Here is a 14,376-nt window from a genome sequence, read left to right as displayed (position 1 = left end):
ATTTCTGCCCTGTGGTGTTTTCATAGCAGTCTGAGTCATCCAAAGCTCCCAAGCTAAATTAATTTCTGAATCTCATAGTTGATATCCCACAGACAAAGCCATGTCTGTGATTCAGAAAAGAGCTGATTAATACGGAGCAAGAGGAAGCCAAGCACTGCCATTTGCTCCTGCCCTTTTCCCCCAGCCCACTGCAGCTTGCCTGGCTTTCTGCTGCAGCTAAGCCCCTGTAAGCCTGGCCAGCACACCTTTGCTCGTGCTACATCCTGTCACCAGCTTCATCCCTCCCTGGGTTCAGCTCCAGCCTCTCCAGCCTGTCCTGGCCCTGTACAGAAATTGCTCCTGCAGCTTGTTGCTTCTGTCTGCTGGAGCAACACTGTGCTGGGTTAGGAGGATAAGACCCTGACTTGCAGTGCATGTAGGGTGCTCATACCAGAGCCTCATGTGTCAACAAGTGATAGTTCATAGCCAGCAAGCTGTGCCATGGGATTTCTCCATCTTCTGCATGCTGGTGAGGCACAGAGGAGCTGCACACGCCAGTGACAATGCCTCAGGTGGATGGATTTTTTCAGCATTTTTGTCTCCTCTGCTTTTCCTCTGAACATTCAGCCAGTTTTTGGGCACCAGACAAAGGCACTGGCCCCTCCATGGAGCACAAGTCCCAGTGGAGACACAACAGAGTCCACTATAAGCCATGTACTCCCAGTCCCTGGATCCTCCTGCACCCTCAACTGGGCTTGAGAGCATTTCAGCTGCAGAGGTGCAGACCCAGCTGTGCCAGGAAACCATTGACCAATCAGTCTCACCTCTGTGCCTGGCAAGATCATGGAGCAGATTCTCTTGGAAGCTATGCTTAGGCACATGAAAAGCAAAGAGGTGATTGGTAATAACCAACATGGCTTTACCAGGGGCAAGTCATGCCTGATGAATTTGGTGGCCTTCTATGATGGGGTCATTGAATTTGTGGATAGGGGAGCATTTTTGACAGTGTTTGACACTGTCCTGCATGACACCCTTGTCTCTAAATTGAAGAGACATGAATTCAATGGGTGGACCACTCACTGGATAAAGAACTGGCTGGATGGTCACACACAGAGAGTTGTGGTCAGCAGCTCATTGTCCATGTGGAAGCCAATGATGAGAGGTGTCCCTCGGGGGTTGGTGGTGGGGCCGATACTGTTCAGCAATGGACAATGGGGTTGAGTGCACCTTTGCTGACAACACCAAGCTGTGTGGGGCAGTCACGTGGAGGCAAGGGAGGAGTGGTGTCCCTCAGGGGCCAGTGCTGGGGCTGATACTATTTAACATCTTTGTTGTCAACATGGACAGTGGGCTCAGTGCTCCCTCAGCAAGTTCGCTGATGACACCAAGCTGTGTGGGGCAGTCACATGCTGGAGGGAAGGGATGTGCCATTCAGAGGGACCTTGACAGGCTTGGGGTGGGCCAATGCAAACCTCATGAAGTTCAACAAAATCAAGTGCAAGGTCCTACGTTTGGGCTATGGCAATCCTAGGCACACCTACAGGTTGGGTGGGGAAGTAATTGAGACCAGCAACGAGGAGAAAGACTTGGGAGTGACAGTGGATGAGAAGCTCACCATGAGCCAGCAGTGTGCACTAGCAGCCCAGAAAGCCAATCAAATTTTGGGCTGCATTAAAAGGAGAGTGGCCAGCAGGTCAAAAGAGGTGATTCTTCCCCTCTGCTCTAGTGAGACCCCACCTGGAATACTGCCTGCAGTTCTGGTGCCCTCAACATAAGGATGTGGAACTGTTGGAGTAAATGCAGAGGCAAGCTCACCATGAGCCAGCAGTGTGCACTAGCAGCCCAGAAAGCCAATCAAATTTTGGGCTGCATTAAAAGGAGAGTGGCCAGCAGGTCAAAAGAGGTGATTCTTCCCCTCTGCTCTAGTGAGACCCCACCTGGAATACTGCCTGCAGTTCTGGTGCCCTCAACATAAGGATGTGGAACTGTTGGAGTAAATGCAGAGGCAGCCGTGAAGTTGGTAAGAGGACTGGAGCATCTATGAAGACAGTCTGGTGCCCTCAACATAAGGATGTGGAACTGTTGGAGTAAATGCAGAGGCAGCCGTGAAGTTGGTAAGAGGACTGGAGCATCTCCCCTATGAAGACAGGCTGAGGAAGTTGGGGCTGTTCAGCCTGGAGAAGAGAAGACTGCATGGAGACCTCATAGCAACTTTTCAATATCTGAAGGGCCTACAAGGGAGCTGGAGAGGGATTCTTTGTTGGGAACTGCAATGATAGAACAAAGGGTAATGGCTTCAAATTGAAGGAGAGGAAGGTTAGCTTAGATATTAGGAGAAAGTTTTTTACTGTGAGGGTAGTGAGACACTGGAACAGGTTGTCCAGGGAGGTCATGAATGCCTCAAACCTGGCAGTGTTCAAAGCCAGGCTGGGTAAAGCCTTGAGCAACCTGCTCTGGTGGGAGGTGTCCCTGCCCAGGGCAGGGGGTGGGACTAGATGATCTCTAAGGTCCATTCCAAGCCCTAAAATTATGTGATTCTATGATCTATGACTCTGCAGCCACTGAGGAGGTCCCACAGCAGGGCCCTTGGACAGGGAGCAGGGTGATTCTCTTGCTGTGGTTTGGTAGATGGGCAGATGGTGCCAACGGGATGATTAACAGCACCAAAGCCAGTTTGCCAAGAGCCTATTGATTTTTCAGAAGGGTGACAAATCTCCTTATGTACCAACACCAAGCCTGAAGTAATCTCCTTATAGCGGGAGGGAAGTCAGTTTTCAGCATGATTTAGAGAGGGCTGTGTGGCATCCAGACACACACCAATATGATCTTTCCTGAGTGCTGCCTTAATAATTAATTAGAGATAAATAACATTTATGTTTAAAACTAATTTGCAGCTGAGTTAGGGCAGCAGACTGAGTGCCAAGACCAGATTCTGCACTGGGAGGATGCCTTCCCGATGAGTCACAGTGAGTAAGGATTGACCCTGGTCTCCTCCCCAGGGGTCTTGGTGGATGACTTCGTAGGGAAGCGACCGTGGTGCTGGCACTTGTATTAACCTCTTTTCTCAACAAATTGAGAATCTGGGAAGATGTCCAGTTAACAGAGTATACCAGGTTTCTTATGATCTTAAAAAAATTGGGTTGTGGCCAGACAGAAGCAAGGGACATCATGAATCATTGTCACCACCAGGAGCACCTCCCTCTCCTCGGGAGTGGTTCAAGTTCCTCATGTTAGGCACTGCATGTACACATAACAAAAAGACAGTGCTGAGTCTGCAATCTCATATCTTGATCCATATAGATATTGCCACAGAAGTGTGTCAAAAAAGCCTGATAGGTGTTACCACAAGGCTTTTTCATATCTGTCTAATTATAAAGCCAAGTCCTGTAATGGGAATTCAGCTCTCTGAGTTGTAGTGGAGAAAAATAACAAGTTTGGTTTTGAGATGTTGGATCCTGCTCATTTGCAGGCCCTCAACCTTCCCTCTGTGACCATGGTGATGCTCTGAGCACCATGGCAGAGGCTGACAAAGTCCTGTGGGCTGTGATCTCCTGTTGTTGAGGAAGAAGTCAGTGTGCCCTTTCCAGCTAGACTGGGATGAGGAGAAGCAAACGTCTGAGCTGCCTCTATTGCATTTTCAGAGCACCATCATCTGTTGGCAATTTACTATTGATGCAGCACATACCAGATTTACAGCAGGTCACTGGAAATGTACCTGGGCCCGTTCATCATTTTTAAAGGCAAAGCAGTGCTTAAGTGCAACATTAATTTAAATTTACCTTCCTGCAGAAAACTGGTAGACAGGGAGCCTTGCAAAAGATGCATTTTTATTGTCTCTTTCTTCTACCTTTGGCCACTGATAAATATTTGTTTAGGCTTACCCTGCCAAAGGCTTTAAACACAGCCACATTTCACTTCCCTCCGGGGTAAGTGGTGGCAGGCAGCCATCCACGATGGGCAGAGCCTGCAGACAGACCCCAAAGTGCCTTTCCCTGGTGACTGGACAGTGTGACTAAAGCCTGACCACAGGAACATGGAGGTAGGAGGCAGGGTAGGGGGAGGAACTCCAATAACCCCCAGTGGGGGACATGAGCCCCTGATGTGGCCCCTCCCAGGGCTGTCCTGGAGAGCCTCGGGCCAGGGGACACCCAACACCCTGCTAGAGAAAGGCTCTTAGGGACTGAGGGGTAAGTTACTGCCTCAGGGGTATGGGACACATTATGGGATAAAGAGGAGGAGCATCTTGTGATGGGATGTTTAGGGGAGGAACAAAGCATGGGGAAAGGGAGGGATGTGGTTGGCTTGGGAGTGAACAAGGGTGGGAAAACATAAGGGGATAAAAGGGGCCAATGACATGTCAAGAGTTGGCTGGTTGGTTTGTCTGTCTGGCCATGCGCTGCAGCTGGTCAGCAGGGCCTGTCTTCTCATTGAACTCCACTTCAGAGCCTTTTCCTCGGTGAAGGACTCTCTACTCTGCGTGCACATGTGTGTTGGAGAGTCTAGGTGAATCAATGATGAATGTCAAGCTGAACTAACTGGTGAGTAGGATAAGAGGCTTTGGGAGACATATCAAAGCAACCATAAGCCTGGCCTGAGTGCTAGAGGCACCAGTGATCTATGCATTGGCTACTGGTGGGACTCTCAACTGGGAGCTGTTTGTGTGGGTTTGTGGACTGGACATGAGAGGATTCAGGGACCAGCTACTGTGCAGTCAGACTTGAGTGTTTCAGGCTGGTGGCTAGAGGGATTCACACTGAATATATGTCCATATAAGTGTATATATATTCTATTAATGGGCTTTAATCATGATCAGCCAGAGAGCAGAACAGGATGAGGCCCTTGGAGCCAGTTGTGTTTGTGTGTGTGTGTGTGTGTGTAGCGTTTCTATGGAACTGGTCATGTATGCACCTAGATATGTGTTGAGTGTGTGTATTTGTGCTCATGTGCCTGCTGGGAACACATACTTAGTCCCACTGCCAGTTGAACCTGGGAACAGGGAGCTAATGCAGCCTTGCCTCTACTGGGCCACTGGATTTGTCAGTCTGTGACAGTGACCTGTCCATTTGGGCTAGCAGTTGGGTTTGAGCCAAGGACAGCCCCTGCAAAGAGATCCTACTGCCTGAACAAAAAGATTGAAAGGGAGATCCTCCTTTTTCTTTCCTCCTTTCCTCAAGCTTTCAAACTCCCTCTCAGTCAAAGTTAGATGATGACAGGCAGTTAAATCCCCCACTCCCAGCACCCAGGCATATCCACCACAATGCATGGTTCAGCTGTACCTGAGCTGACCAAGTTGCTCCCAATGGCATCGAACTGCTCAGAAACAGAACAGTCGTTGCTGTGATTCATGAATCAGATGTTCCTCTACCAATCTGTCCCCTTAAGAGGCACAGCCTGAGGGATGTGCTGAGGCAAGTCCCCTCAAAAGCTATCTCACCCTGACACAGGATGTAGCTGGCATAAAGCTCATGTTGGGGACCCAAGCAGATTGAAATGCAAATGCATCAACAGTGTGGAGGTACTTTCAGTGATGGACAAGATCACTAGCAGAAACAAAGCTTTCAAGACCTTAGAGACATATAAAATTTAGTTTTGGCAATAAAGTACAATCCTTCTGGCTTTTCATACGCTACTCTGATCTGCTGTGGAGGAATACTGTGATCCAACCCCTCATTTCCATCAAAACATAAAAACAAATTACAGGCTTTTGTACCACTTTGACATTCTCCAAGTGATTGCAGAGATACACTCTAAGCTGATGAATTATTTAAAACAGATGCAGTACATCTCAGAAAACAAATTTGATTAAGTGGCAAGATATTATGAAGAAAACTGAGACAAAAGACTAAGAAAATCTATTTTCATAAAATATAACATGCTTCCTATCTGACGATAATTTTGAGTAAACAGACAAATTAGAAGGTAGACTGATAGGTTGTTCACTAGGAAGACATATTTACACAAGATACTAATACAAAATGGAGAATGGTCTTGCTAAGCAAGACATATTACTCTCTCTCCACTCCATCTGTGAAACAGGCAATGAAAAGGAAAGAACACATGGGGCTTTTTTTAGTTCAAAACTTCTCTTCCTTCCACAGCCCTGTACTGGGTGCTGTGCGGGTAGGTTTTTGCTAAAGCACTGCTTATATGTCACTTTGTAGATGTCACAGGTTCTGCCTACATCTCTGTACAAAACATTCTAGACTGTCATAGCTTTTGTGGCTTATCACAGTATGTAGAGCTCTATGGGGAGAAGGCAGGTCCTCTATCAGATGGGATCTGGAGGAGGTGTTTGAAGACATGAGTGTCCACCAGCTTGTCTGTTTTTTCCCAACAAAGTCAGCTTGTCTACAAACCTTGTCTTGATGACATTCTGAGGCATGCAGGCTGCTACAACACTATTTCATGGAATACATAAACTATCTTTGCAATAAAAACAGAAAATTGCTTTCACATATTGCTTTATTATTACTACATACTAATTTTATTTATTTATTTATAGTCTACCCAAATACATCAATATCATTTATTTGCATATTTGCTTCATTGAAATCTCCAGTTGTAATGCATATCATCATATTCACCTAATGCAGTGTAAATTTCCCTGCTGTTTCAATTGGACATGTCTTAAACTGTGGTGGTGGTGAATAAACAGTGTATTTTATCTTAGAAATGGCCCTGTTGAACGATACATGAATTTTCATTTAATCTCCATCTCCTCTTCCACAGTACTTCTTTCCTTTGGTTTTTATTTTCCTTAATAAACAGTCATGCTTAATATTTAAATTCACAGAAGTAAAAAAACCTATGGTTAATAAAACAGTCTCCTCTCCCTCTCCTTCTCCTCTCCCTCACCTCCTCTCCCCTCCAACACTGGAACAATGACTTGCATTAGAGGAGAGCACTTCTGGCTCAAGTCTAGCCTGGATATTGACTGCTGGCAGTTTGCTCCTGTATGGATTCATCACTATTGATTTTTGTTCCAGGTTTATGACATGGGCATGTATCACTTTCCCAGTATAATTCTTCTACAGAGTTTCTAGCTCTCCCATGGCTACTATCTGAACTCTTCCACACAGATAGATCTAAGTTCTTCACATGCATGAGTACAACCCCCATCCCAGCAGGCCTGGGGATAGAAGCCCCACAACAGCTCACAGGTGTACATGTGCTGGAGGCTGCAGAGAATTCTGGAGACACATTCCTAAATGAAAAAGGTGAACTATCAGCCCTCAAGCTCCGTGATGCTATGGGGTACTGCTTTCTTCCAGCTACTTTGCAGTGCAGATGTGGACAGCCTGTTCTCTACAGTCTGTAGCTCACAGTGGAATAGAGAAGCAACCCCAGATACAGATGCCTTAGTCTAATATACTGACTACTGGGCTATATCCCCTTCTTTCTGAATCGCAGGCCAATGCTAAAATACAGAACACGAGACTCTCCAGTTTGGATTTCTCATGGGAGCCCTAAAATATGGACAACTCTTCAACGGATTTCTTGAACAGCCACATAGTAACCAGCTCTTGCAAAAGTGGTCTGAGACAGATGCAGAGAAAGAGCATTGATTTTTTGACAGAAGTGACAAAAAGTGAATTTATACAGCTTTAGCAGAAGGATGATGAAAAACCTCCCGCAAGTTTCTCTTTTTCAGTTGCAGAGTATACAGTGGAATCATATTGCCAACTTTCTATTTCCCATAAAAACAATGAAAAATTTAATAATGTTAAGAAACAGAAACTGAGATCAGTCTAAGAACAGTTTAATTGAGAGATATGCACAGTGAATACTGAGAGTGAAACCAGTTACCCTTATCTTGAACAAAACACCCTTCTGGAGTAAAGTACTCATTTATTCAGATTGAAAACAAGCACTAGCCAATACACTGACTAGTGTCCTACTAAGCATCAGGCAGTGTGAGCTCCGATTCACCAAAGTGGCCTGAACTTTCCAAGTAGTGGGAGCAGTAAATGCTTAGCATATTTGCAAAACTGCCTCTCTCCAATTCAGTGCCCCACATCAGAGGCACATGAGACACCTGTGCTCTTTAAGTTATCTGCAGACGAATCCTCCCCACCCACACATGCACATACAAAATGGAAATAACAATTCAAACCTATCTACATAAATACAGCTTTGTGAAAGGTGATAATGATGCTACTACCTGAAGCAGGAGGGCACTTATACACACTCACATCCAAATTGCATGGGGAGAAGAATTTTAAAGTTTGGGTGCAATATCAGTTTGTATCAAGGGGATTATCATAGACAGAGAGGAGAGGAAAATGATGTTAAGAATAGTCCAGGAGACAAACAGGGAAGGGTATGGGAAACAGGAAAAAACAAGCTCCAAGAAGGAGATGGTTCACGGTTACTTTAGGCAGCAGTTTAAGTTTCTCAGTTTGAAAATGGAAATAACACCTACTTATCACCAAGAGGTGGGCTGGTAATTCATGTTGAAATGTGCTCAGAGATTCTTGGAAGAAAAGTACTTCTGGAAATGTAAAAGCATCATGCTTGAAACATTTGTTATTATGGCACAGTATGATTGTGGACTTCAAATCTGGTACCAAAAAGTGATGTAGAAGGAAAGCAGCAACCCATCCAATATTGAATACTTGGCCAATCCCAGTATTTCTACCCATGATACCATCAATTGACTAATACTGGTGGGAAGACTAGGTAAGAAAAAAATCTTAAATGTGTATTTTACTAGGTCTCTCACCTGGAAAAGCTTGTTTGCTAAGTGTACAGCTCTAGGTGCATAATCAGTTTAAAAATTTACCTTTATTCTCATTTTGTTTCCCCCTGGGAAACTTTAACCACACTGCCAGAGTGATGAAACCAGCACCAAAGAAGTCAGCAAAAGAAAGTGACAGACCTCCATGTTCTCCTAGTTCGTGACAGTTATGCTCAATTAGTCCTTTACCTTTACTTCAGGATCAGAAAGAGTTTACCTTAAAACATTTCTCTGTTCACTTGCTGTGTTACAGTACGTGCCTTCAAACCCTGCAGTCACATTATTTGCCTGCTTCCAGCCTCATGCCTTTAATGTCAGTCCATAACTCCTTGGGCTGCCAGCCCTCGGTGCTTCACAGAAGGGAGGAATGTAGAGTTGCACCCAAAGTCTTTCCATTTTGGTCCATCTCTGTGCCTCTTTGAGATGTTCTGCTTAGGTTGACAGCATGTCTCAGTCTCTTTCCAGATTGTTAATGACTTGCAAAGTTGAGAGTGTGGTTGTTGGCATTCCCTTTTCTTCATGCCTTTTGCCTATAAGTGCTAAGGAAAGACAGAAAGATATGTTACATTCAGACCATAAGGACAAAGATGTTTAACAAATTAAGTGTAGTCTTTTTCTTTACTCTCAAGGCAGGAATTCTATCAAGAAGTGGACCATCCTACTCCAGATCCAGGTTGGTTTACCCCACTTGTGCCTGAAGAAGAGGTGGAGATAGCACTGCCTCCATTTGTACCCTATGTTATACATTGCATTCCTGATGCGTTTATGGAACCAAGCCCAGGCCAGCTCTGTGAATGAATCCTCCAGAAAGTCAGACCTGTTCTGCCAGATGGAACCCACTGGTATTAGCACAGCAGACTGTTGAATACCTGTGTGTGGTGACACCCTTCCCCAAGGACATCCTTCAAGGAAGTGTATGCAAGGGAGAGCATAGCAGGAGACCTTGTCAGCACAGCTGCTTGCCGCTAAGTCTTGCTACCAGGATTAGATTCACTAAAACACATGTTCTTGTGCTTGTCCCAGTAGTGCGGATTGATGTTCCTGTTCTACTCTGTGTGTATCTCCCTTGACAAAAAAAAGCCTCTGTGGAGAACTGTACCTTGGTCATTTCTATTTCTGAAGACCAGTACTCAGCTAAAATCTATAATTGTGCTCTTCAACCTGTTTTGGAGGAGGAGAAGGAATCAAATCCAAATTTTCAAGCGTGATGCTTTGCAGATACAAGGGAATTTTTTCCCCCCTGTAATATAAAAGCAGTCTTTATAGCACAAACACAACAACAACAAAGATATCTACTTACCTTTCCACATGATGAAATCCAACAACAAGATAATGTTCCCTTGTCTCACAAAATTTGGCAGTGCATGTAGTGTTTCTTTCTTCTTGTCTCACGTAATGCACATTGGTTAATGATCTCCAGGCCCCTATCATCACCTTCTTTGTCTTGGCAGAAGGCTCCAGGTAAGCATATGCCCCAATGCTGGCAGCTAAAGCTTTTCCTTCTGTAGTGTTAATGAGCTCATTGCCTGGAGTAGTTAGTTTCTTAATACTTTCATCTCCCCTTAGTTCTATCTTGGTAGGCTCTGGAGTAATAGGTACTGTGGGGCAGAACACTTTGATTTCTGGAACTCAAAAATCTAGGATGTCTTCCTGTGAGTCAAGCCTATCCACAAAGAAGTACATTAAAATAACATCAGCAACTGACTTCATTCTTCCTTGCCACATCCAAGAGAATTAGTTTTGTGTCTTTCCTGGCTACCTTTGTGTCAGTAGTGCAAGCATCAGAGTTGGCTTACAGGACTTGGGAAGCTGTTCATGACACAGGGGAAAGAGGAGGCATATCTTACCACAGGGGTAATCTCCAACTACAGTTAGCTTTCTCCTAAGAGCAGCCATTCCTTGAAAATCAAGACAAAATACAAAACAGTTTATTCCCATGATGGGCTTTTGGACTTTTTTAAGCTTTTGTGCAAGGTAGAAGGAGGAGAGAAATCCCATTAGTTTAGAATTCTTTCCTATTTCTCATTTTGTCTTCTCTCCATACTCCTGTCTTACCTTTGTTTCCTATTTTTTCTCCTTTTAATTTCTCTGGTATCAGAATTTTCTGAAACTGTGAGTACCTTGCTCTTGCCTATTATTATAGATCAAAAAATGAAGGTATAAGCCAGGTCTGGATGTAATTCAGAATTCTACAGTGTTCTATATTTCTGTTTTATCATCTCAGACATTGTTTATGGTCAGTTTAGTCCGTAACAAATTTCATTTTCTAGATTGAATGACTTAATTTTGTGACTGGGATGGAATATAAAACACTGCAGTGAACAACTATCCAAATTGGTTTTATTGACATTTTTCCTGCAGTCATCTGCTAGTGGAATTCTACCAATGGCAATAGCTATCCTGTGTAGATCCATGCTGTTTTTGCTCATAGTCTATTGTCATGTGGGAATTAAGAAATTGCTCTCAGTCTTCATATAGTTACAGTTAATTTATATGAGGTAGAAGTTTGTTAGACTTACAGGATAGGAATTTCTTTCTCAACGTTCAGTATCACATTGGTTTCTTCTAATATTATTTCTGCCTCAGTTTCCTCAGGTCACTGGTTCCTCTGCAGAGGGAACTCAAAACTATAATGAATACCACAGTAATTAAATTAATAGGTCAATGTTTCTTAATATAGTCAACCAATCTACAAGGAGAACTGTATGACATCATTATTTTTTAATGAAACCTACTGGCAATAAAGTGGAAGTTTCACAAATCATTAACAAATCACAACATGCTTACTTTATGAATTTCCTCATTCCTATTGCGAAAAGACTAAGTAAACATTTCTGTACTGAGTGTGCCAAACTACTTGGTGGAGGTGGCTGACAGTGCTAGAGCGTGAAACAGTAGCAGACCTGTCAGAGAGACCCTCAAGACATCACTTTCCAGATCTGGGGAGGCACCATAAATAAACGAATTGCAGAATCAAAGAATGGATGAGGTGGGAAGGCATTATCTACGCCACTGTGCTCTGCTCAGAGCAAGATCAACTACAGCAGATTTCTCAGGACTATGTCCAGTTGGGTTTTAAGCATGACTGAGGATAAGGCTCCACAGCCCCTCTGGGCAGCCATTTCCAGTGTTTGACCATCCTCAAAGTAGTGAAATTAAGTCTATTCACTAGAGAGTCTAAGGAGAAAGAACTTCCCAGTGTTAAGGATACTATCTTGAACTCCAGTGATGGAGACTGAACTCCCTGATATCTTGTTGGCATTGGACAAGCAATTTTTACTCTGTCTTAGTTTTTCTGGTAGACAAAGACTGCAGTGTGTCTGTAACCACTCAAAATGGAGAACAAAGAGAACTGAAGGGAGATTAATTTGGTCTCTCTACAGAGAGAACTGTTTCCAGAGGCATTATTGGTGATGTAGATATGTAGCATGATTAATACAGTTATGTGGTCAGCCCATTTATTTCATACAGCTACAGAAGGGTTCTTAAACTGAAATCAGGGGACTTAGGTCTAAAAAGTTTAACCTAAGGATGAGAAACTTGTTTCTATTTAATTTGAAGTCAGGTGGAGACCTGAGGCCACTTTCATTTACTGTGGTGGTCTAATTTTCCTCTACCAGACCATATCTCCTGAGTCCTATTCATGTATGAACTTGATTGTCTTGCTATAGGAACTTGATAAAATTAAAGTCAATGGCTTCTGCCTTACCTCACTTACTCCCTGAAGAGCAATGCCAGTGGGCCCCATACAGATCTTTGTGATCATGAAGGCATTTCCTTTTGGGGATGATGTGCCTTTATGTGCACTGTACTTAGCCTAAACCTCTATATGAAAATGCACAGATCTTTTCATCTTCTCTTGTTGTGCCTTGGCATTCTGGTTTCTAGGCAGATCAGTCTGGCTTCTCTGCTGAGTGCACTGATCACAAGGGGATCTGGGAGTTAAACTCTGGTTTTCTTCATGGACACTGGAAAGAAATGGACCACACAACAAGTGGTCTAGTTCCTATATGTGCCAGAAACTCTTAGCAGCTTAGAGAGACAGATATTCACCATTTCTGCCTGTCCTCCCACATCCACTCAGAGCTTTTTCACACTAGACTGTGAACTGCTCATATTTAGCTATCTTGCTTTCCTTACTTTGCTGAGAAGCTTTGCCTGCATGATGACTGCAGGATGCTTGATGCTAGTGCTACAAGTCAGCATGCAGGACTCAGTATGCCATTATGGCACATATGGTTCCCTCAGCATGTTAAGCCACAGCAGGCAATGTACTTACTTGCCTACTTATTGACAAAAAGGAAAAAAATTACCTTCCCCACTGAGCTTTCATGCTTCTGGTACAAATTTATGCTTGAACACAAATTATCTGAGTTACAGGCATGCCCTTTAGAAAATCTGTTTAGCAAAAAGAGGGGGAGAGGGTGTGGAATATATTCTGGAAACAATATCCAGTAATTGACTGGAATTGTCTTCTCAGTGACACAAGAAATGCCAATTGTATTAAATCAAGCAAAAACCACTCCCCAATAAACTGAGTTTTAATCTCAAAACCATCAGCACAAGCAATGAAAGCAAACAAGTGGTGTCGTCTTTCTCCTACTTGATACTTTCCTCATCCATCATACAGATGTATGTGGTGCAGCCGAACTAATGCTCTGCTTAGAGAGTGAACATTTAGGGATAACTGCAAGTGAAGATTCAGCTTGCTTAAAGAACCATTATTTAGCCTATCATGCAAATTCATTCAGAAAATATAAAACTTACAGCATAAAGTTCAAATTCAGCCCTAAAACATGTGAGCTGGATACACTCATGACCATACCTGAATACAGAATAGGCCCTGTAAAAAATTCCCTAAGGAGAGGAAAAAGCCACCTCATCCCATTTCCAGTTTTTCCACTTCTGCTCTCAGGCACCACCCCAAGAAGGAAGCCCAAGTGCGTCCAGGGATTATTATCCAACACGCTCATTTACAGCACTACTGCTGTGCCTCTTTCTGCAGCACTCACAGCACTGCCATGCTGGCCTGATCCCCATTTTCTCTGGTGCATCAGTCCAAGCAGAAAGAGAAAGTGATTCCTATCTACAACTCTACTTCTGATTTCCACTGTTCCTGAAACTGACTCACTTCATGTTTTTATGTATGTGCTGAAGAAAGAATGCTCCAGTGTAGAGGAGCAAATATATAGAACTGAAGAGATAATATAAATTAAGTGCCTCCTCACTTCCCCTTAGCTCAGGGCAGGTACCACATAGCATATTGATATTTATGGGCTAAACCCACTGCAGGAGAAAGGTGGCATGTAGCAAATTTACACTAAGCATGAAAGCCAGGCCCCACGATCAAGTCCAAGGTATTGCATATTTAAGTATAAATGTGTGATAACCACAGTGACTGAGATGTTTCCCATAGAGGCTGTAACTGCAGTGTATTCCAGGACAGTAAAATGAGTGTGACCCCAGCCTGAGTCAGTCACAGGGCTAGGTCTCATGATATAAAGCCTCTGAAAAATATTATAAAGCATTTGAAAACCTAGGTGAAGGAATTACATAGACTTTACTGCAGTCTTTCTTGCAAGGTGAGAGATGAAACATCAGGACCTTTGCCTTCAGTATAACTGTATGGAAGACTACAGACACAAGACTTCACTAGAAAA

At 43.7% G+C, this 14,376-nt stretch overlaps 1 pseudogene; it reads right to left on the bottom strand.

Annotated features, from left to right (window-relative positions):
• Nucleotides 1-10,061: 10,061 nt before the first annotated feature.
• On the bottom strand, nucleotides 10,062-10,612 carry LOC103798982 (annotated as a pseudogene).
• Between the last annotated feature and the right edge of the window lie 3,764 nt (nucleotides 10,613-14,376).

This window comes from Acanthisitta chloris, unplaced genomic scaffold, assembly GCF_000695815.1.
Source record: "Acanthisitta chloris isolate BGI_N310 unplaced genomic scaffold, ASM69581v1 scaffold8273, whole genome shotgun sequence".
Lineage (NCBI taxonomy): Eukaryota > Metazoa > Chordata > Aves > Passeriformes > Acanthisittidae > Acanthisitta > Acanthisitta chloris.
The sequence above is the reverse complement of the archived record's forward strand: the minus strand, read 5'-3'. Positions and strand labels throughout refer to the sequence as shown.